Source organism: Salmo salar, chromosome ssa07 (assembly GCF_905237065.1).
Source record: "Salmo salar chromosome ssa07, Ssal_v3.1, whole genome shotgun sequence".
NCBI lineage: Eukaryota > Metazoa > Chordata > Actinopteri > Salmoniformes > Salmonidae > Salmo > Salmo salar.
In genome coordinates, this window is record NC_059448.1 from 6224121 (window position 1) to 6247637 (window position 23517).

Below are 23517 nucleotides of genomic sequence, written 5' to 3' on the forward strand. Positions count from 1 at the left end.
CCCCAGTCCCCAGGCTAAAGGCTAGAGGTCCCCCAGGCTAATGGCTAGAGGTCCCCCAGGCTAATGGCTAGAGGTGCCCCAGGCTAATGGCTAGAGGTCCCCCAGGCTAATGGCTAGAGGTGCCCCAGGCTAATGGCTAGAGGTCCCCCAGGCTAATGGCTAGATGTCCCCAGGCTAAAGGCTAGAGGTCCCCCAGGCTAGATGCCTCCCAGGCTAGAGGCTATGTGTCCCGTGTGGCTCAGTTGGTAGAGCATGGTGTTTGCAACGCCAGGGTTGTGGGTTCGATTCCCACGGAGGACCAGTACGGAGAAAAAAATGTATGAAATGTATGTATTCACTACTGTAAGTCGCTCTGGATAAGAGCGTCTGCTAAATGACTCAAATGTAAAAAATGTGTCCCCCAGGCTACAGGCTAGACATCCCCTGGCTAGAGGCTAGACATACACCAGGCTACAGGCTAGACATGCTAGAGGTTAGACACACCCCATGCTATATGTCCCCCAGGCTTGAGTCTAGTGGTCCCCCAGGCTGGAGGCTAGTTGTTGCCCAGGTTAGAAGCTAGATGAACCGAGGCTAGAGAATAGGCTAGAGGTCTCTGAGGCTAGACATCCCCTGGGCTAGAAGCTAGACATCCCCAGGCTAGAGGCTAGGTGTCCTGCAGGCTAGAGGTCCACCAGGCTAGAGTCTAGTGGTCCACTAGGCTACAGGCTAGACTTCCCCCAGGCTGGACGCTAGACATCTCCCAGGCTAGAGGTCCCCCAGGCTAGAGTCTAGATATATGCCAGGCTAGAGTTCCTGAGGCTAGTGGTCCACAAGGCTAGAGGCTAGGTGTCCCCCAGGCTAGAGACTAGATTTCCCCCAGGCTAGAGGTCCCCCAGGCTAGAGACTAGACGTCCCCCATGTTAAAGGCTAGATCCCCCCCAGGCTAGAGGCTAGACACCTGCCGGGCTAGAGGCTAGACATCCCGCAGACTAGATGTTCCCCCAGGCTAGAGGTCCCCTATATAAAAGTTTAAAATACTTTTTCGCCCTGAACTGGGCTTAATCTGTGTCCAGGAAACTGGCCCTTAGAATGAGACTATATGTAAGCCAACCTGCTCAATTTTCTCTGAAACATTTCCTATCCGTCCCCTTCACTAGCCTCAAGGCCATCCAGACCTAAACACTCCCAGACCCAACGCAGACCCTCAGCCAGAGCTGGTGAAGTCGAGGACCTTCCTTTCAGAGATGACCCCAATGACCTCCACTACAAATCTGTTGCAAAGAGGAAGTCACTTAACTGCCTGTCCAAATTAATGGTGTATGTAATAGTTAATACCAGTACATTAATATGAATGACTACTCTGCAGGTAATATCTACATACTGTTTATACAAGTAACTAAGTGAAAGATCCACTTAAAGCAAATTTATTTTATTTACCTCCATCTCACGTCTACAGAGAGCCTCAGAAAACAAGCCAACGTCCTACGAAGCAGAAAGAAGAGAAGAGAGAGATAAAAGAAGATGGAATGCGAGAAATCGATTTGAAGACAGGAAATTAGTTGGGAGAGGAGCCTCCTAGGAAGTAAGTGATGGAGGGATGAATGGGGGAACATGATGGACGGATCGATCTACTTAAGCAATAAGGCCCAAGGGGGTGTGGTATATGGCCAATATACCACCGCTAAGGACTATTCTTATGTACGACGCAACACGGAGTGCCTGGATACAGCCCTTAGCCGTGGTATATCGGCCATATACCACAAACCCCCCCCGAGGTGTCTTATTGCTATTATAAAATGGTTACCAACGTAATTAGAACAATAAAAATACATATTTTGTCATACCCGTGGTATACGATCTGATATACAATGGCTGTCAGCCAATCAGCATTCGGGGCTCGAACCACCCATTTTCTAAAAATGGATAGACCATGGAAAGGGATTGCACGGAGGAATGAGTTAAAACTCCAGCCAATGCTAAGCTGTTCATTACCCTGTCATCATAGGAGAGGTTGGCAGCAGAAAGATCCCAAAACTCCTCGACTGACAAAAATAAAGTTTTTTTTTTTTAAATTTTGCCTTGTAACCGTGAATATACTGTAACTGTGTACGAACTTGTAACCATCATCTCAGTCCAACAATCTGCTCTCAATATTTGGAAAGGCCCCCTTTCTGAAACATGAATAGTATAATATCAATTCCCTCTCTCCTGCCTCCTGTTAACAAGAAGGCGGCCCTCAGTGCAGTATGTTCGCTGTGAGATGGAGGGCTGTGGCACTGTGTTAGCCCACTCACGCTACCTACAGGTCTGCCATCCAATCTGGAGTAACCACGATGACACTGATACCTTTTTCTCTCTTTCTCCTAGTATCTAATCTCGCCATTTCCACCCTCTCCATCTTTCTCGCTCTCTCTTTCTCGCTCTCTTTCTCGCTCTCTCTTTCTCACTCTCCCTTTCTCTCTCTCTTTCTCGCTCTCTCTTTCTCTCGCTCTCTCCTTCTCTCTTTCTCTCTCTCTCTCTTTCTCTCTCTCTTTTTTCTTTCTCTTTTTTTTCTCTCTCTCTCTCAGCACCACTTAAACAGACAGCTCAGTGCTTTCAACATGTCAATAGCTCTCACAAATACAAGTAGTGATGAAGTCAATCTCTCCTCCACTTTGAGTCAGGTGAGATTGACATGCATATTATTAATGTTGAGACACTGTGTACATCGAAGGGCCTGCCGTGCTGCCCTGTTCTAAGCCAATTGCAATTTTCCTAACTCCCTCTTTGTGGCACCTGACCACACGACTGAACATTAGTCCAGGTGCGACAAAACTAGAGCCTGTAGGACCTGCCTTGTTGATAGTGCTGTTAAACGACTAGCACACAGTGCAGACAACCATGCATACCCTACAAGAAATGCCACGAGAGGTCTCGTCACTGTCCCCAAGTCCAGAACAGACTATGGGAGGCATACAGTCCTACATAGAGCCATGAATACATGGAGCTCTATTCCACATCAGGTAACGTGCCGTGTCTTTACTATCATTAAATGTGAAGACTGTTATTTTATCAAATCAATTCTCTATGTGTAATTATTATTACGTGACTAAAGTAATCATTTAAACTTAATTAACTAGGAAGTCGGGGCACCACGGAAAATTTTGAGATTACAAAGTTATAATTTTACCGAATATAACTCTTCAGATATTTTAATATCTGATCAATTAGTCTTCTATTAATGAATTATTACCTCATCAGTTCTCATTCCAAATGTCGTAAAATTATTGGTTATCCGCACGGACCCTAGTTTAAATTATGAATCAGTGACATGCAAATTGGCTTAATTATTTATTTAATAACTAATCAAATCACAGAAATACATAATATATACACAGGATAGATCATACATCGATTACTAATCATGTCAGGAAAAGTCCCTAATGGACTAACCCGATATGACGGCTGGTTACACAAAGGAAGGGGGTTGGGTTTCAATGAAAGAGCGGGAAGACTGAGGGACAAAGGGATTCGGTCTCTATCGGACCTTGAGAAGCTATGTTACCGTAAATACAGAATCTTATGCATTCTAATGACAGCTCATTCGGGAAAAGGAAAATGCAAGATATACATTTACTCTGAGCTGCGCTTCAATAGATGGATCGAAGATGGACGACTGGTTTGTCCAGCAGAGATCACCATTGTCCTTTGAATAATCTTTCTGGTCACGTTGAAGTACCCTGTCAATCTGAAGAGATTGTCTCTCCTTTTCGTACGTTTACAGTTGGGGCGGATAACACGACGTCTAAGATGTATCACTCCTTCTTTAGTGAATAATAGTTCAAAGTTCATACCATTTTCCCATAATCAGCTCGCGCAGCTCACCTGGGACTTTTGTGCTGGAGAAGAGAAGGGGATTGGTTCATCATTTCCAACCAATGAATGTGCTCCCGTGGGCGGGGTTACTGATTGAACATAAGTTTACTATGAAATCAATTCTCTAATTTATAAGGCTAAAATCAAATTTCATCATCTCACAAATAGTTTCATATTCAATCATATACATTTTGCAACATTTGCATGTAAATCTGATAACTAGGATGTGTAGACTTTCCAATATACAATTTAAGTTGTCCTGTCTTCAGTAATAATGTCCCAGACAACAACTGATCTGACATATTCTTTAAGTACCAACGGACACTTTCAACTGGTTGGATTACAGAAATATTGTTCCATTCCCCAACCTTTCTATGTTACTGTATTGCAAAGTCTCTCTCTGTGGTAAGAAAGGATTTTCAAAAGTCCATTCTACAGAGTGGATAGAGAGAGATTAGGTATTTATGGAGGGGGTCATAAACCTGTGGGGGAAGAGAGAGAAAGGGTGTTTTAGGACCCTCACCCAACAGGGCAAAGTCATGACAAACTGAAGCAAGCAGTAGAATCAGATTTTTTTTAAACAGATAAAAATACACCTTATGGAACAGCAGGACCTTGAAGCAACACAAACATAGGCACAGACACATGCATACACACACATGATAACATACACACACGTACACATGGATTTTGTGGAGTAGGGGCCTGAGGGCACACACTTAACGTGTTGTGAAATCTGTTGTGATTGTATTGTCATGTATAAAAAAAATTGTATAGCTGCTTTAATTTAGCCAGACGCCAGGAAGAGTGGTAGCAGCTAATGGGGATCCATAAGTAAATACAAATACAAATATCCCGCCTCTCAAAGTGACACCATTGACTAGCATCAATATGTCTTCAAATAAATGGATATTAACAGTACAGCTGGTTTAACTTCCATCAAATTGTAATAATACCATTTGATGGGAGTTAAGTCACCTGTACTGTAAAAATACATGTTGTAAATTAAAGGCATTTTTTCTAAATTGTGTAAAACAAGTGTAAATCAATTTGATTCTGAATCCAATATGGCTAACATGATGACACTAAGACACCTTCACCTGCGTATAAATTGCCCTTATTTATTTTGTATTGCGTTTTTGTGTCTTTAAAGGTCCAATGCAGCCGTTTTTATCTCAATATCAAATCATATGGCAGCCATATTGGATTTGAGGAAAAACAGGGTGGCTCCAAAGATAATCTGTGGTGCCCCCCTGATAAATTAAAAGATGTCATTTGATGACTGAGCCCACTTGCTTTCCTTAGAGCAGATTACAATAGTCACAACATTAAATACATGTGTAACTATATTGATTATTATCATGCATGACCATACAGCACTGAATGAGAGCAATTCTGCACTTTTGAGTTAAGGGAGTGTCACAATAACTAAATAATAATGTAATCACTTTTGAAGTAAAATATTTTAATACAACCATATATTCAGAAATGTAAGACATTATAGATGTGAAAAAAAACATGGTTGTGTTTTGTTACACCTCGGGTAGGGGTATCTCAAAATGTTGGGGGCCTTGCTAGTAGCCTAAAGATATTTAAGGACCTTGAGCATTCCCTCCAGTGGAAAACTGTTTTTTGGAAAGGGGTTTATATAAAGTACAAGTCAAAAGTTTGGACACACCTACTCATTCAAGGGTTTTTCTTAATTTTTACTATTTTCTACATTTTAGAATAATAATGCTGACGTCAAAGCTATGAAAAAACACATATGGAATCATGTAGTAACCAAAAAAGTATTAAACAAATCAAAATATATTTTATATTTGAGATTCTTCAAAGTAGCCACCCTTTGCCTTAATGACAGCTTTACACACTCTTGGTATTCTCTCAACCAGCTTTAAGAGGTAGTTACCTAGATTACATTTAAATTAACAGGTGTGCTTTGTTAAAAGTTAATTTGTGGAATTTCTTAATGCTTTTGAGCCAATAAGTTGTGTTGTGACAAGGTAGGGGTGGTATACAGAAGATAGCCCTATTTGGTAAAAGACCAAGTCCATATTATGGCAAGAACAGCTCAAATAAGCAAAGAGAAATGACAGTCCATCATTACTTTAATTCTTAGGGCTAGGCCCCTTTTTACTCCATTTCCGCCTGAATGACTTGCCCAAAGTAAACTGCCTGTTACTCAGGCTCTGAAGCCAGAATATGCATATAATTGGTACCATTGGAAAGAAAACACTTTGAAGTTTGTAGAAATGTTAAAATAATGTAGGAGAAGATAACACAATAGATATGGTAGGACAAAATCCAAAGAAAAACCAACCAGAGGTTTTTTTTGAGAGAGAGACCATCTTCTTAGAAAGGCAATTGAAAGGTCATATTGAAAATTAGCTCCCTGGATGCAATTCCTATGGCTTCCACAGGGTGTCAGTCTATGATCAAGGGCTCATGCACCATGAAGACAGTATGCACCTGCTAATATCGGTTTCCTATTGAACATACTTCTTCCGTAAGAAATATAGTTTGATTACATTTGAGTCAATAGAAACGTATTTTGACTTGTTGAAACAAAGTTTAGGGGTAGATTTTCAGATTCCTTTTTCTGCATGTTGAACGAGTGGATTACTCAAGTTGATGGCGCCAACTAAACAGTAGCAGGATGCCTATCCCTAAGAAGTTAAGACATGAAGGTCAGTCAATGCGTAAAATTTCAAGAACTTTTAAAGTTTCTTCAAGTGCAGTCGTAAAAACCATCAAGCGGAATGACAAAGCAGTAAACATTTAAATAAATAACGGACATAGAATGAGACAAGCACAGCGTCAGCAAACAAATACAAGGACAAGAAACAATCAATGCAGCAGCAGGGAACAGAGATAGGGAACTGACAATTATAGGGGAGGAAATTAACAGGAGATAAGTGAGTCCAGGTGAGTCCAATAATGCTGATGCAAGTGACGAGGGAAGGCAAGTGTGAGTGATGAATGGCAGGAACGTGTGATGCAGGGTAATCTGGCGCCCTCAAGCGCCAGGGGAAGGGAAGAGCAGGAGCAGACGTGACAAGCGCTATGATGAAATTGGCTCTCATGAGGACTGCCACAGGAAAGGAAGACCCAGATTTAGCCTCAGAAATTGCAACCCAAATAAATGCTTCAGAGAGTTCAAGTAACAGACACATCTCAACATTAACCTTTCAGAGGAGACTGCGTGAATCAGGCCTTCATGGTTGAATTGCTGCAAAGAATCCACTACTAAAGGACACCAATAATAAGAAGTGACTTGCTTGGGCCAAGAAACACGAGTAATGGACATTAGACAGGTGGAAATCTGTCCTTTGGTCTGATGAGTCCAAATTTGATATTTTTGGTTCAAACCGCTGTGTCTTTGTGAGATGCAGAGTAGGTGAACGGATGATCTCAGCATGTGTGGTTCTCACCGTGAAGCATTGAAGAGGAGGTGTGATGGTGTGGGGGGGCTTTGCTGGTGACACTGTCTATGATTTATTTAGAATTCAAGGCACGCTTAACCAGCATGGTTACCAGAGTATTTATTTAGAATTCAAGGCACACATAACCAGCATGGCTACCACAGCATTCTCCAGGGATATGCCATCCCATCTGGTTTGCACTAAGTGGGACTATCATTTGTTTTTCAACAGGGCAATGACCCAAAACACACCTCCAAGCTGTGTAAGGGCTATTTGACCAAGAAGGAGAGTGATGGAGGGCTGCATCAGATGACCTGGCCTCCACAATCACCCGACCTCAACCAAAATGAGATGGTTTGGGATGAGTTGGACCACAGAGTGAAGGAAAAGCAGCCAACAAGTGCTCAGCATATGTGGGAACTTCTTCAAGACTGTTGGAAAAACATTACTCACTAAGCTGGTTGAGAGAATGCCAAGTGTGCAAAGCTGTCATCAAGGCAAAGGGTGGCAATTTTGAATAATCAAAAATATATTTTGATTTGTTTCACACTTTTTTGATTATTACATTTATTTATTCACTTTTAATTCACTAATCATACCTTTTTCGTATCTAAGGCTATAATCACTTCCTGAGTATTGAAGTGTGTAATACCAATGCAAAGTGTCCATTCTGTGTAAATAGTCTTCCAGACTAGAGTCACTACTAACATGGTAAAACGTTAAGAAAAACGTTCTCAGTCTCAGAAGAAAAAGTCCATTTCTCAGCTGCCTCCATTCATTTTATTTTAAATTTAACATATTTGTTGACATCCAAATCAATAACATAGGTAGGGTTGTGTTCTCTAAAAACACTGGTCTGAAAATGAGCTGGCTACACATTAACATTCAGTCACTAGTTTGCACGTTGATTTATTGATTGGTTGCTTAATTCATTTATCAGTTATTCATCGTGTTTGATTACGGAGTAAATCCAGAGTAATAAGGGCATCCAGTCGGAGTTCTTCTGTTGAATGAGAGAAAAACACAAATAAAAAGATTCAGTCATGCGCATCACTTAATATGGGTTCATATGTAGACCAGCAGTAGAGTAGACAGGACTCACCGATGGAGGCGGACAGGAAGTGGCAGCAGCCGAGCCAGGCCATCATTACCCTGTAAGGGCTAAGGTAGGTTACAGTCAGAGGGTGTGTCTCCATAGTCTAGAGTGGCTTCCTGTCTACTATCTCCATAGTCTACAGTGGCTTCCTGTCTACGATCTCCATAGCCTACAGTGGCTTCCTGTCTACGATCTCCATAGTCTAGAGTGGCTTTATCTCCTCTCCACATTTCAATCAACTACAAAGCCTTCCTCCTCTCCACCCTTCCTCTCTTTCATCGCCCCTATCCTCATCTTTTCTTCCACCCTCTTCTCCTTCATCTCCTCCTCTCCATCATGTTAACAGTACAATAGCTTCCCCTCCTCTCTATCATCTCAACATTCTACAGTAGCTTCCTAATTTCCTCCTCTCTTTCCTCTTCTTGTTTCATCTCCTCATCTCCTCTCCTTATCTCCTTTCCTTCCTCTCATCTCTTTCCTCACCTTCCCCTCCTTATCTCTTCCCCTCATCTCCTTCCTCTCCTCCTCTCCATTCTTTCCTTCATGGCTAAAGATTTAGGCAGGTTACCTGAGTGTTCTTGGGCACAGGGACTATGGTGGTCTGCTTGAAACATGTTGCTATTACAGACTCAGACAGGGAGAGGTTGAAAATGTCAGTGAAGACACTTACCAGTTGGTCAGCGCATGCTAAGAGTACACGTCCTGGTAATCCGTCTGGCCCTGTGGCCTTGTGGATGTTGACCTATTTACAGGTCTTACTCACATCAGCTGCGGAGAGCGTGATCACAGTCGTCCAGAACAGCTGATGCTCTCATGCATGTTTCAGTGTTACTTGCCTCGAAGCGAGCATAGAATTTATTTAGCTCGTCTGGTAGGCTTGTGTCACTAGACAGGTCTTGGCTGTGCTTCCTTTTGTAGTCTGTAATAGTTTGCAAGCCCTGCCACATAAGACGAGCGTCGGAGCCGGTGTAGTACGATTCGATCTTAGTCCTGTATTGATGCTTTGCCTGTTTGATGGTTCATCGGACGGCATAGCAGGATTTCTTATAAGCTTCCGGGTTAGAGTCCTTGAAAGCGGTGCTCTACCCTTTAGCTCAGTGCGAATGTTGCCTGTAATCCATGGCTTCTGGTTGGGATATGTACGTACAGTCACTGTGGGGACAACTTCCTCGATGCACTTTGATAAAGCCAGTGACTGTTGTGGTGTACTCCTCAATGCCATCGGAAGAATCCCGGAACATATTCCAGTCTGTGCTAGCAAAACAGTCCTATAGTTTAGCATCTGCTTCATCTGACCACTTTTTTACAGACCAAGTCACTGGTGCTTCCTGCTTTAATTTTTGTTTTTTAAGCAGGGATCAGGAGGATATAATTATGGTCAGATTTGCCAAATGGGGGGTGAGGGAGAGCTTGTACGCATCTCTGTGTGTGGAGTAAAGGTGGTCTCGAATTGTTTTCCCTCTGGTTGCACATTTAACAAGCTGATAGAAATTAGGTATAACTGATTTAAGTTTCCCTGCATTAAAGTCCCCGGCCACTAGGAGCACTGCCTTTGGGTGAGCATTTTCCTGTTTGCTTATGGCAGTATACATCTCATTGAGCACAGTTTTAGTGCCAGCATCGGTCTGTGGTGGTATGTAGACAGCTCCGAAAAATACAGATGAAAACTCTCTAGGTAGATTGTGTGGTCTACAGCTTATCATGATATACTCTACCTGAGGCGAGCAAAACCTCGAGACTTCCTTAGATAAAGTGCCCCAGCTGATGTTTACAAATATACATAGGCCCCCGCCCTGTGTTTAACCAGAGGCTGCTGTTCTATCCTGCCGATAGAGTGTATAATCCGCCAGCTGTATGTTCTTAATGTCGTTGTTCAGCCACGACTCAGTGAAACATAAGATATAACAGTTTTTAATGTCCCGTTGGTAGGATATACGTGCTTTCAGTTCGTCCCATTTGTTTTCCAGTGATTGAACGTTAGCTAGCAGGATGGAAGGCCAAGGCAGATTAGCCACTCGTCACCTGATCCTCAAAAGGCACTTTTCTTCTCTAGCCAATGACGGGGATCTGGGCCTGGTCGGGTGTCTGTATTATATCCCTTCCATCCGACTCATTGTTGAAAATCTCTTCGTCTAATCTGAGGTGAGTACTCTCAGTTCTGATATCCAGAAGCTCTTTTCGGTCATAAGAGACGGTAGCAGCAACATTATGTACAAAACAAGTTACGAACAACGCAAAAAAAATTATAAAATAGCGTGGTTAGGTAAGATCCGATCAGACGGCAGCCATCCCATCCGGCACCGTCACTTCAATCTGCTGCTGAGACACAACATCAGCCCTGCTGCTGAGATAATGGAGGATAAGGAAAAGGATGAAAAGCAAGAAAGAGAGGTGGGGGAGTAATCAAAGAGAGGTGGGAGGAGTAATCAAAAAGGTGGGAGGAGCAATCAAAAAGGTGAGAGGAGTAATCAAAGAGAGATGGGAGGAGCAATTAAAAGAGGTTTGAGGAGCAATCAAAGAGGTGGGAGGAGCAATCAAAGAGAGGTGGGAGGAGAAATCAAAGAGAGGTTGGAGGTTGGTTAAGTTAAGGGTTTAGGCATATCAGGGTTTAGGGACACAAACAACTCTTAGGTTAACTTCAGGCATTAATTCTGATTGGTTACATTAAGGTTAAAAACAGAAAAACGACTACACTGCTAAGTTTTGAGCTGTATTAACCTCTATGGGCTATGTGGGACCCAAGCGTCCCACCCCTGGTACACCCAATCAACAACAGGTGAAATATCAAGACCGCCAAATTTGAAAACAATTAAATGTCATAATTCAAATTTCTCAAACATACAACTATCTTACACCCTTTGAAAGATAAACATCTCCTTAATCTAACCACGTTGTCCGATTTCAAAAAGGCTTTACGGCAAAAGCATAAAGTTAGATTATGTTAGGAGAGTACATTGACAATAGCTGTGTGTAATGTTTTGTCAATTCAAAGACCGGCGTCACCAAAAGCAGAAAACCAGCTAAAATGATGCACTAACCTTTGACAGTCTCCATCAGATGACACTCCTAGGACATTATGTTAGACAATGCATGCATTTTTTGTTCTATCAAGTTCATATTTATATCCAAAAACAGCGTTTTACTATGGCGTTGATGTTGAGGAAATCGTTTCCCTCCAATAACCGCCAGTCAAGCAGCACAACAAATTAAATAATTACTATTCGAAAACATTGGTAAAATATTATATTGTCATTCAAACAATTATAGATTTACATCTCTTGAATTCAACCGGATTGCCAGATTTAAAAAATAACCTTACTGGGAAATCACACTTTGCAATAATCTGAGCACTGCGCCCAGAAAAATACGCTTTGCGATACAGACTAACCGCCATGTTGGAGAGATCTAAAATCGAAAATACTATGTAAATAATCCATTACCTTTGATTCTCTTCATCAGATGTCACTTCCAGGAATCCCAGGCCCATAACAAATGTAGTTTTGTTCGAAAAAGCTCATAATTTATGTCCAAAAAGCTCCGTGTTGTTAGCACATGATCTATGCCAGCCGGACTTCTCGTCATGAACGAGGGGAAAAAAAATATTTACGTTCGTTCAAACATGTCAAACGTTGTATAGCATAAATCATTAGTGCCTTTTTTAACCAGAACATGAATAATATTCAAGGCGGACGTTTGCATTCTCTTTTAAAACATTTTGGAACGAGAGTACCCAACATGAACTCGCGCGCAAGAGTCAAATCGGCCATCACCGTGCCAAGGCTCTTGTTCGTTCAGTTCTCACAGTATAAGACTCAAAACACTTTCTAAAGACTGGTGACATCTAGTGGAAGCCATAGGAAGTGGTCAACAATTAATAAGCCCCTGTGTGTTTCAATGGCATAGGCTTAAAGGTAATTCAACACATCAGGTATCCACTTCCTGTCAGAATTTGTCTCAGGGTTTTGACTGCCATATGAGTTCTGTTATACTTACAGACACCATTCAAACAGTTTTAGAAAATTCAGACTGTTTTCTATCCAAACCTGGACAATAATATGCATATTCTAGCTTCTGAGTTGGTGTAGGAGGCAGTTAAAAATGGGCACATGTTTTTTTCAAAATTCTCAATACTGCTCCCTAGCCCCAAGAGGTTTTAAGACTTGCCATGACAATTAAAAGTGGATGGATGGTGCTGTGGTCTGAACAGCATTAGTCTGTCATATAGACCTGGGTTCCAGCTCCAGGTACTTGTTTTGTTTGCACCCTAGTGGATGGTTTTGACGGAGCCTCCCGACCTCCTAAGGACTTTCAAAATGTCAAATTCCAACTTGTATCTGGAGTGATCTCCCTGGATTTAACTTGTATCTGGAGTGATCTCCCTGGATTTAACTTGTATCTGGAGTGATTTACCTGGATTTAACTTGTATCTGGAGTGATTTACCTGGATTTAACTTGTATCTGGAGTGATCTCCTTGGATTTAACTTGTATCTGGAGTGATCTACCAGGATTTAACTTGTATCTGGAGTGATCTCCCTGGATTTAACTTGTATCTGGAGTGATCTACCAGGATTTAACTTGTATCTGGAGTAATTTCCTTGGATTTACTTTGTATCTGGAGTGATCTCCCTGGATTTAACTTGTATCTGGAGTGATCTACCAGGATTTAACTTGTATCTGGAGTGATCTCCCTGGATTTAACTTGTATCTGGAGTGATCTCCCTGGATTTAACTTGTATCTGGAGTGATCTCCCTGGATTTAACTTGTATCTGGAGTGATCTCCCTGGATTTAACTTGTATCTGGAGGGATCTCCCTGGATTGACCTTGTATATGGAGTGATATACATGGATTTACCTTCAATATGCACACTATAGGGTGTGTGTGTGTGTGTGTGTGTGTGTGTGTGTGTGTGTGTGTGTGTGTGTGTGTGTGTGTGTGTGTGTGTGTGTGTGTGTGTGTGTGTGTGTGTGTGTACCTCTGTGACCAGAGTTCCTTCCTGGGAACACTTTGTGTTAGTCAGCTGACTCTGAGGTCGTCCCTGACTGCAGGTCTGGCTGTCTGTGCGTCCATACAGTGCTTTCTGAAGAAAGACCACCCCATCTCCTATGAGAGAGAGCGAGAGAAGAGGGAGCATGAGAGACTCACGAGTCAACTCAACTAAGTAACCGATTGACACACAGAGTGTTGTTTCTTACCACATTCCAAATGCACCACACCGGCACCCTCACAGGTAGTCACCATCTCTGTGGAAGACAAAAATCTGATTGATACAAACACATCACACATACATCATATAGAGAAACATTTTCAGCATATTTCTGTGTGTGTGTGTGTGTGTGTGTGTGTGTGTGTGTGTGTGTGTGTGTGTGTGTGTGTGTGTGTGTGTGTGTGTGTGTGTGTGTGTGTGTGTGTGTGTGTGTGTGTGTGTTTGTCGGTGTGTTTGTCGGTGTGTGTGTGTGTGTGTGTGCTACTCACTGCTCTCCAGGCAGCCATAGGAAACATCCAGGAAGATATACAGTTGAAGTCAAAAGTTTACATACACTTAGGTTGGAGTCATTAAAACTCGTTTTTCAACCACTCCACAAATTTCTTGTTAACAAACTAAAGTTTAGACAAGTCGGTTAGGACATCTACTTTCTGCATGACACAAGTAATGTTTCCAACAATTGTTTACAGACAGATTTTCTTCACTCATAATTCACTGTATCACAATTCCAGTGGGTCAGAAGTTTAAATACACTAAGTTGACTGTGCCTTTAAACAGCTTTGAAAATTCGAGAAAATTATGTCAACGCTTTAGAAGCTTCTGATAGGCTAATTGACATCATTTGAGTCAACTGGAGGTGTACCTGTGGATGTATTTCAAGGCATACCTTCAAACTCAGTGCCTCTTTTCTTGACATCAGGGGAAAATCAAAAGAAATCAGCCAAGACCTCAGAAAAAAAATGGTAGACTTCCACAAGTCTGGTTCATCCTTGGGATCAATTTCCAAATGCCTGAAGGTACCACGTTCATCTGTCCAAACAATAGCAAGCAAGTATAAACACCATGGGACCACGCAGCCATCATACCGCTCAGGAAGGAGATGCGCTCTGTCTCCTAGAGATGAACGTACTTTGGTGCGAAAAGTGCAAATCAATCCCAGAACAACAGCAAAGCACCTTGTGAATATGCTGGAGGAAACAGGTACAAAAGTATCTATATCCACAGTAAAACGAGTCCTATATCGACATAACCTGAAAGGTCGCTCAGTAAGAAGAAGCCACTGCTCCAAAACCGCCATAACAAAAGCCAGACTACAGTTTGCAACTGCACATGGGGACAAAGATCGTAATTTTTGGAGAAATGTCCTCTGGTCTGATGAAACAAAAATAGAACTGTTTGGCCATAATGACCATCATTATGTTTGGAGGAAAAAGGGGATGCTTGCAAGCCGAAGAACACCATCCCAACCGTGAAGCACAGGGGTGGCAGGATCATGTTGTGGGGGTGCTTTGCTGCAGGAGGGACTGGTGCACTTCCCAAAATAGATGGCATCATGAGGAGGGACAATTATGTGGATATATTGAAGCAATATCTCAAGACATCAGTCAGGAAGTTAAAGCTTGGTCGCAAATGGGTCTTCCAAATGGACAATAACCCCAAGCATACTTCCAAAGTTGTGGCAAAATGGCTTAAGGACAACAAAGTCAAGGTATTGGAGTGGCCATCACAAAGCCCTGACCTCAATCCTATAGAACATTTGTGGGCAGAACTGAAAAATTGTGTGCGAGCAAGGAGGCCTACAAACCTGACCCAGTTACACCAGGTCTGGCAGGAGGAATGGGCCAAAATTCACCAAACTTATTGTAGGAAGCTTGTGGAAGGCTACCTGAAATATTTCACGTTCTTAAAATAAAGTGGTGATCCTAACTGACCTAAGACAGGGAATTTTTACTAGAATTAATTGTCAGGAATTGTGAAAAACTGAGTTTAAATGTATTTGGCTAAGTTGTATGTAATCTTCCGACTTCAACTGTAAGTCAGGTGTGCAGAGTTACAGAGGTCACACACACTGCCGTAGGTCGCCACCTCACACTTCCCATTTCCATCACACCTGGATGAGCAGTAGTAATGTCACACACCTAAAACACCTTGGACACTGTCCATACTCAGGTTTTAGAAAGCATGATGTTATTTCTCTCCATTTCCCCTCTCTGTGCTATCAGTTTTAGGACCACTTTCTTTTTCAGTGCAGCTCAGTTTTGCTGTGAAGCTGTTCTTGATAAGATTCCCATCTGGCTGAACTAATACAGGGACTGGTTACATACAGGGCATTCGGAGGGTATTCAGACCCCTTGACTTTTTCCACATGTTGTTACGTTACAGCCTTATTCTAAAATGGATTAAATTGTCTTTGTTCCTCATTAATCTACACACAATACCCCATAATGACAAAGCAAAACAGATTTTTCATATTTTCACATTTATAAGGAGAAAATCTCCAGAAATATCACATTTACATAAGTATTCAGATCCTTTACTCAGTACTTTATTGACGCACCTTTGGCAGTGATTACAGCCTCGTATTCTTGGGTATGATGCTACAAGCTTGGCACATATGTATTTGGGGAGTTTCTCCCATTCTTCTCTGCAGTTCTTCTCAAGCTCTGTCAGGTTGGATGGGGAGCATCACTGCACAGTTATTTTCAGGTCTCTCCAGAGATGTTCGATCGGTTTCAAGTCCGGGCTCTTGCTGGGCTACCCAAGGACATTCAGAGACTTGTAACAAAGCCACTTCTGCGTTGTCTTGGCTGTGTGCTTAGGGTCGTTGTCCTGTTGGAAGGTGAACCTTTGCCCCAGCTCTGGAGCAGGTTTTCATCAAGGATCTCTCTGTACTTTGCTACGTTCATCTTTCCCTCGATCCTGGCTAGTCTCTCAGTGCCTGCCTCTGAAAAACATCCCCACAGCATGATGCTGCCACCACCGTGCTTCACCGTATGGATGGTGCCAGGTTTCAACCAGACATGATGCTTGACATTCAGGCCAAAGAGTTCAATGTAGGTTTCATCAGACCAGAGAATATTGTTTATCATGGTCTGAGAGTATCTAAACATTATTTTAATATCTCCTAAGCAATTGCCTCTCTATGAACCACTGGCTACTTTTTCTATATCAACACACCTGCTGGTAACTCTGAACTGGTTAGGACAGCTCATGTGGTCTCCTAAATATCTGTCAACTAGGTTAGGACTCTTATGACTAAAGAGGTTTAATATCTAGCTTTTATTTCTACCCATAAGAGTAGGAGTAAATTGTATCTATTCTCAGTGCTTACGACACATTTTCTACCCTGAGACGTTTTGTGGATATGGCCTGATTACTGTAAAACTGCTGGAAACATGCCAACAGGACACTGAAGTTAGGAAATAAACAATGTTGTAAGCAGAACATTGCAAACATTATACACTCAGTGAGCTTGCTATTGACTGAAGTTGTGTACTTTCCGTGTGTGTGTGTGTGTGCGCGCATGCGTGTGTATACAGACCTATTAGACACACCGTTGAAGGCCTCTGTATCGGAGCAGGCTTTAGGGCTCTCAATAGTGCTGAGTTTAACCCCATACACACTGATCACACCGTCATCTACACAGACACATGCACACGCACACAAAACAGTGGGTTTAACACTTGCTAATCCATATGAGGCCAGTTTCCGCAACTGAAAAGAACAGAATCTCCATTTAAAGTGCTTTTTAGTCCAGGACTGGAGTTACTTTACCACACTGGAGTTACTTTACCACACTGGAGTTACTTTACCGCACTGGAGTTACTTTACCGCACTGGAGTTACTTTACCGCACTGGAGTTACTTTACCGCAGTGGAGTTACTTTACCGCACTGGAGTTACTTTACCGCACTGGAGTTACTTTACCACACTGGAGTTACTTTACCACACTGGAGTTACTTTACCGCACTGGAGTTACTTTACCGCACTGGAGTTATTTTACCGCACTGGAGTTACTTTACCGCACTGGAGTTACTTTACCACACTGGAGTTACTTTACCACACTGGAGTTACTTTACCACACTGGAGTTACTTTACCGCACTGGAGTTACTTTACCGCACTGGAGGCTGGGATCCCCACCCGTCAGGAACCTGCATTGAATCTCTGACATTCCATAACTTGGAACAGGAAAAAAAAATATTATTTCGCCTTTTATTCTCTGAGACCTGAGTGAGTGTTTTCAGCCTTGAGCTACACATACCATCCGTAATCACTGTAAGATGATCAGACTTACCCAGACAGAGACTGGCCTGCAGCACTGGAATAACAGTCAAGAGAATATACTCTTTATAAATGTGTCCTTTTGCTTATAAAAAAACTACACACACACATAGGAGGAGCAGCACCCCTGAAGCAGCGACCCTGGAGCAGCGCCCCTGGAGCAGCCCCCCTGGTGCAGCCCCCCTGGAGCAGCGCCCCTGGAGCAGCCCCCCTGGAGGTTGAGAGGTTGAGAGGAGAAGAGAGTAAAACTAAGAGAAATTAGAAGAGTGGAGACTTACCGGCGATTAAAATTGATTGTCCAAGGAGCATTCTGTCTATTTTATCAGGGATCTCTATAGGAGAAACAGCTTCTGAGTGTCTGACTGTATTGAATGGTTTTGGCCACGTAGTGAGATATGAATAACAGTTGAACGCATGAGCAGTTACTGGAACATATTCCCTCTTTACTCTGTTGACCAATCTCCCCCAAACACACACACCTTCAGTCAATATAGCATGAGGATGAAAGAAAGTACAAATGATTATAAAATGGGCGGGTCTAATCCTGGATGCCGATTGGTTGAAAGAGTATGTCAGATGTTATCTATTTCACAACTACCCAATCAAAATGTCTATTTACTGTTCTATCTGAGGAATCACTGTGAATCCACTGTCCCATCAGTCCAGCCATTCATAAATAAAATCTCCACTGTCCCATCAGCCCAGCCATTCATAAATAAAATCTCCACTGTCCCATCAGCCCAGCCATTCATAAATAAAATCTCCACTTTCCCATCAGCCCAGCCATTCATAAATAAAATCTCCACTGTCCCATCAGCCCAGCCATTCATAAATAAAGTCTCCACCGTCCCATCAGCCCAGCCATTCATAAATAAAATCTCCACTGTCCCATCAGCCCAACCATTCATAAATAAAATCTCCACTGTCCTATCAGCCAGGCGATTCTTAAATATAATCTCCACTTTCCCATCAGCCCAGACAGGCAATTCATAAACATAATCTCCACTGTAAAAAAAAAACATCTACACCTTATTTCCACTCGCTTTTAGACGAAACTATGAGTAAACAAAGTGGTGATAAGGCTTATTTTGTGATTGTATATGAAGGGCAGAAAGAGAAGAGAGAGAGAGAGAGAGAGAGAGAGAGAGAGAGAGCGAGAGAGAGAGAGAGAGAGAGAGATTGACCAAGGACTGATCACCCTAATCCACAAAAGTGGAGACAAATTTTACCCCAATATCTACCGTGGGATATACGTCAACAGCAACCTTGGGAAAATCCTCTGCATTATCATTAACAGCAGACTCGTACATTTCCTCAGTGAAAACATAGTACTGAGCTAATGTCAAATTGGCTTTTTACCAAGTCTCTGTATGTCAGATCACGTATTCACCCTGCAAACCCTAATTGACAAACAATCCAAAACAATGGCAAAGTCTTCTCATGATTTGTTGATTTACAAAAAAGCTTTTGACTCAATTGAGCCTGAGTGTCTGCTATACAATTCAATGGAAAGTGGTTTTGTGGGAAAAACATATGACATTATAAAATCCATGTACCCAAAAAACAAATGTGCTGTTAAAATTGGCAAAAAACACACACATTTCTTTCCACAGGGCCGTGGGGTGAGACAGGGATGTAGCTTAAGCCCCACCCTCTTCAACATATATATCAACGAATTGGTGAGGGCACTAGAACAATCTGCAACACCCGGGCTCACCCTACTGGACTCAAAAGTCAAATGTCTACTGTTTGTTGATGATCTGGTGCTTCTGTCCCCAACCAAGGAGGGCCTACAGCAGCACCTAGATCTTCTGCACAGATTCTGTCAGACCTGAGTTCTGACAGTAAATCTCAGTAAGACAAAAATAATGGTGTCCCAAAAAAGGTCCAGTTGCCAGGACCAGAAATACAAATTCCATCTAGACACCGTTGCCTCAGAGCACACAAAAACTAAACATACCTCTGCTTAAATGCATAAACAAATCCAATTTTGATAAACTCCCATATATCTTGGGTGAAATACCACAGTGTGCAATCACAGCAGCAATATTTGTTAACTGTTGCCACAAGAAAAGGGCAACCAGTGAAGAGCAAACACAATATGTATGTTTATTTATTTTCCATTTTGTTCTTTAACTATTTGCACATCATTACAACACTGTATATAGACAAAATAGGACATTTGTAATGTCTTTATTTTTTTTTTACTTTTGTGAGGGTAATGTTATTGTTTATGATCTATTTCACTTGTTTTGGCAGTGTAAATATATGTGTCCCATGCCAATAAAGCCCCTTGAATTGAATTGAGAGAGAGAGAAGAAATAATGTTTTAGGTGACAGCAACATCCTGAATTGTGAGTCCAAATCAAATTTTTATATTACAATTGAAAATACTAACTAAAATACAATAAACATCAAAAATGAAAGTTGAAAAAATAATATTCATCAACTGTTAAGCAGGCAAACCATGGCTGGGATGGTGGAGCATCACTTGCTAAGCAGGTGATCCATGGCTGGGATGGCAGAGCAACAGCAATCAGTCCTGCAGTGGATATTTCTGCCATGTGTCAAACACAGTCTTGGTCAAAATCTGTGGACTCGGTTGATGTTACAGCATAGTAACCACTCCACCTACAACACCATTGAGGTTCATTGCAGGCTTTCACTTTGACGATTACAACCCTTTAGAAGTCTTTGTTTGTTCTGAAGGTTTTGCCATTCTAAAGGACAATAATTTCAAAATCAAACATTCAGGGGAGGAGTCAATAGTCCCTCAGGCGAGGAGCAATGTTCCAGACAATATTTTGGGATTTTGATTGAAATTCTTCTTTAACAAAACAACTCTGTCTCATATATACGGTCACATGATATTTACTCTGATGGTGAGGTTTTGCACTGTAGTGGTTGGTCTGTAACGCTGATCAGATCTGAACAGCATAAAGAGAGGACTTGGTGTATTTTAATAAATTTGAATACACATATAGGCTACATACACACAACTAAGGACACCAAGACTCTTACCTGTCCCCCCTTCCACCACCAAGACTCTTACCTCTCCTTCCCCCTCCACCACCAAGACTCTTACCTGTCCCTCCCCCTCCACCAACAAGTCTCTTACCTGCCCCCCCTTCTACCACCAAGACTCTTACCTGGCCCAAACCCTCCACCAACAAGACTCTTACCTGTCCCCCCCCCCTCCACCAACAAGCCTCTTACCTGCCCCCCCCCTTCCACCACCAAGACAATTAGCTGTCGACACCTTCCACCACCAAGACTCTTACCTGTATCCCACCCCTTCCACCACCAAGACTCTCACCTGTCCCCCAACCCTCCACCAACAAGACTGCTACCTGTCCCCCCCTTCCACCACCAAGACTCTAGCTGTCCCCCCTTCCACCACCAAGACTTTAACCTGTCTCCCACCCCTTCCATCACCAAGACTCACCTGTCCCTCCCCCTCCATCACCAACACTCTTACCTGTCCCCCCCCACCACCAAGACTCTTACCTGTCCCCCCCAACACCAATACTCTTACCTGTCCCCCCTTCCACCACAAAGACTCTTACCTGCCCCCCCCCTTCCACCACAAAGGCTCTTACCTGTCCCCCTCCCTTCCACCACCAAGACTCTTAATTGCCTACCGTCTGTAAGCTGTTAGTGTCTTAACGACCGTTCCACAGGTGCATGTTCATTAATTGTTTATGGTTCAATGAACAAGTATGGGAAACAGGTTTAAACACTTTACAATGAAGATCTGTGAAGTTGTTTGGAATTTTACAAATTATCTTTAAAAGACAGGGTCCTGAAAAAGGGACGTTTCTTTTTTTGCTGAGTTTAGTAGATGGATGTAGTAGATAGATATAGTAGATGGATGAAATTTTACAACATGATATCACAATCAGAACTCAATCTGAACGCCTGGGAACATTTTCGCGCTAGGAATATTTGTACACTAGTTAGGATGTTTTAATTTTTGATAGGATGTTTCCAAATGTGATTTTTGTAATTCATTTCTAATTCCATTTATTTGCTACGTTTGTATAATGTCATGAAAATGTCAAATATCAGTTAAGAATGTTTCTCTTTTTTAATATTATTACATTTTTTACAATGGTTTATTTTTCAGTAATGTTTCAGTAGTGCTAATGTTTTTCCTGCTGTATACAGTCACCATAATGTAGAAAACACTTCAGAATGTGTACATAATGTATATATAATGCAACACCTCTACACAATAAGACCAACTTAATAACCACCACTATGTCTAATTTTATTATTGATTAGTTCATATGTACATTGTGCCAATACGATGTTGTAAATGTAAATGACAAAAAAATGAATAAAAGCTGACATCATAAACAAATTCAAGTAGGTATGCCTTGTTTCATACTAGTTTGACTGAGACAGCGGTAGAGGTATAGTGAGGTAATCAGGCACACATTGTGTCTGGATATCTTACAAGTGTAGATGGATCTGGACAGTGAAACCATTTTAAACCATAATTAGTGAGTGTGGATGAGATTAAAAAATGAATGTTGTCTATCAACAATGACAAGCCACCGGGGTCTGACAATTTGGATGGAAAATTGCTGAGGATAATAGCGAACGATATTGCCGCTCTAATTTGCCATATCTTCAATTTAAACCTACTAGGAAGTGTGCCCTCAGGCCTGGAGGGAAGCAAAGTCATCCCGCTACCTAAGAATAGTAAAGCCCCTTTACTGGCTCAAATAGCCGACCAATCAGCCTGTTACCAAATCTTGGTAAAGTTTTGGAAAAAATTGCGTTTGATAAGATACAATGCTATTTTACAGTAAACAAACTGACAACAGACTTTCAGCACACTTATTGGGAAGGACATTCAACAAGCACAGCACTTACACAAATTAATGATTGGCCGAGAGAAATTGATGATGCGGCATTTGACATTATCGATCATAGTCTGCTGATGGATAAACGTATGTGTTATGGCTTTACATCCCCTGCTATATTGTGGATAAAGAGTTACCTGTCCAACAAAAGACAGAGGGTGTTCTTTAATGGAAGCTTCTCCAACATAATCCAGGTAGAATCAGGAATTCCCCAGGGCAGCTGTCTAGGCCCCTTACTTTTTTCAATATTTACTAAGGCCATGCCACTGGCTTAGAGTAAAACCAGCGTGTCTATGTATGCGGATGACTCAACACTATACACGTCAGCTACTACAGCAACTGAAATTACTGCAACACTGAACAAAGAGCTGTAGCTAGTTTCAGAGTGGGTGGCAAGGAGTAAGTTAGTCCTAAATATTTCAAATCATTCACTAAACCTCAACTAAATCTTGTAACCTCTCTGGGCTAGGTGAGACGTGACCGTCCCACCTGCGGGACACACTATTCAACAGCCAGTGAAATAGCATGGCGCGAAATACAAAACAGCAAAAATCTCATAATTTCATTTTCTCAAACAATCAACTATTTTACACCATTTTAAAGATTAGACTCTCATTAATCTAACCACATTGTCCGATTTCAAAAAGGCTTTACGGCGAAAGCATAAAATTAGATTATGTTAGGACATAAACTTCACAAGAAAATCCACACAGCCATTTTCCAAGCAAGGACATACATCACAAAAACCAAAAGTACAGCTAAAATATTCACTAACCTTGATCTTCATCAGATGGCACTCATAGGACTTCATGTTATACAATACATGTATGTTTTGCTCGATAAAGTTCATATTTATATCTAAAAACAGCATTTTACATTGGCGCGTGCTGTTCAGAAAATGCATTCCCACCAAAACTCCCAGTGAATGTGCACATCAATTTACAAAAATACTCATTATAAACATTGATAAAATTTACAACAGTTATTGAAAGAATTATAGATACACTACTCCTTGACGCAACC

General features: G+C 41.8%; 2 long non-coding RNA genes across 2 annotated transcripts; both read right to left on the reverse strand.

The window, feature by feature from the left end:
* Positions 1 to 8151: 8151 nt before the first annotated feature.
* On the reverse strand, positions 8152 to 8830 carry LOC123743844 (uncharacterized). Its single transcript, XR_006770711.1, has 2 exons — positions 8362 to 8830; positions 8152 to 8262 (listed from the first exon to the last, which is right to left on the reverse strand). It is a non-coding gene; the product is annotated as an uncharacterized lncRNA (long non-coding RNA).
* Positions 8831 to 13331: 4501 nt separating this feature from the next.
* On the reverse strand, positions 13332 to 13898 carry LOC123743845 (uncharacterized). The gene is made up of 3 exons (XR_006770712.1): positions 13831 to 13898; positions 13551 to 13598; positions 13332 to 13458 (listed from the first exon to the last, which is right to left on the reverse strand). It is a non-coding gene; the product is annotated as an uncharacterized lncRNA (long non-coding RNA).
* Positions 13899 to 23517: the final 9619 nt, after the last annotated feature.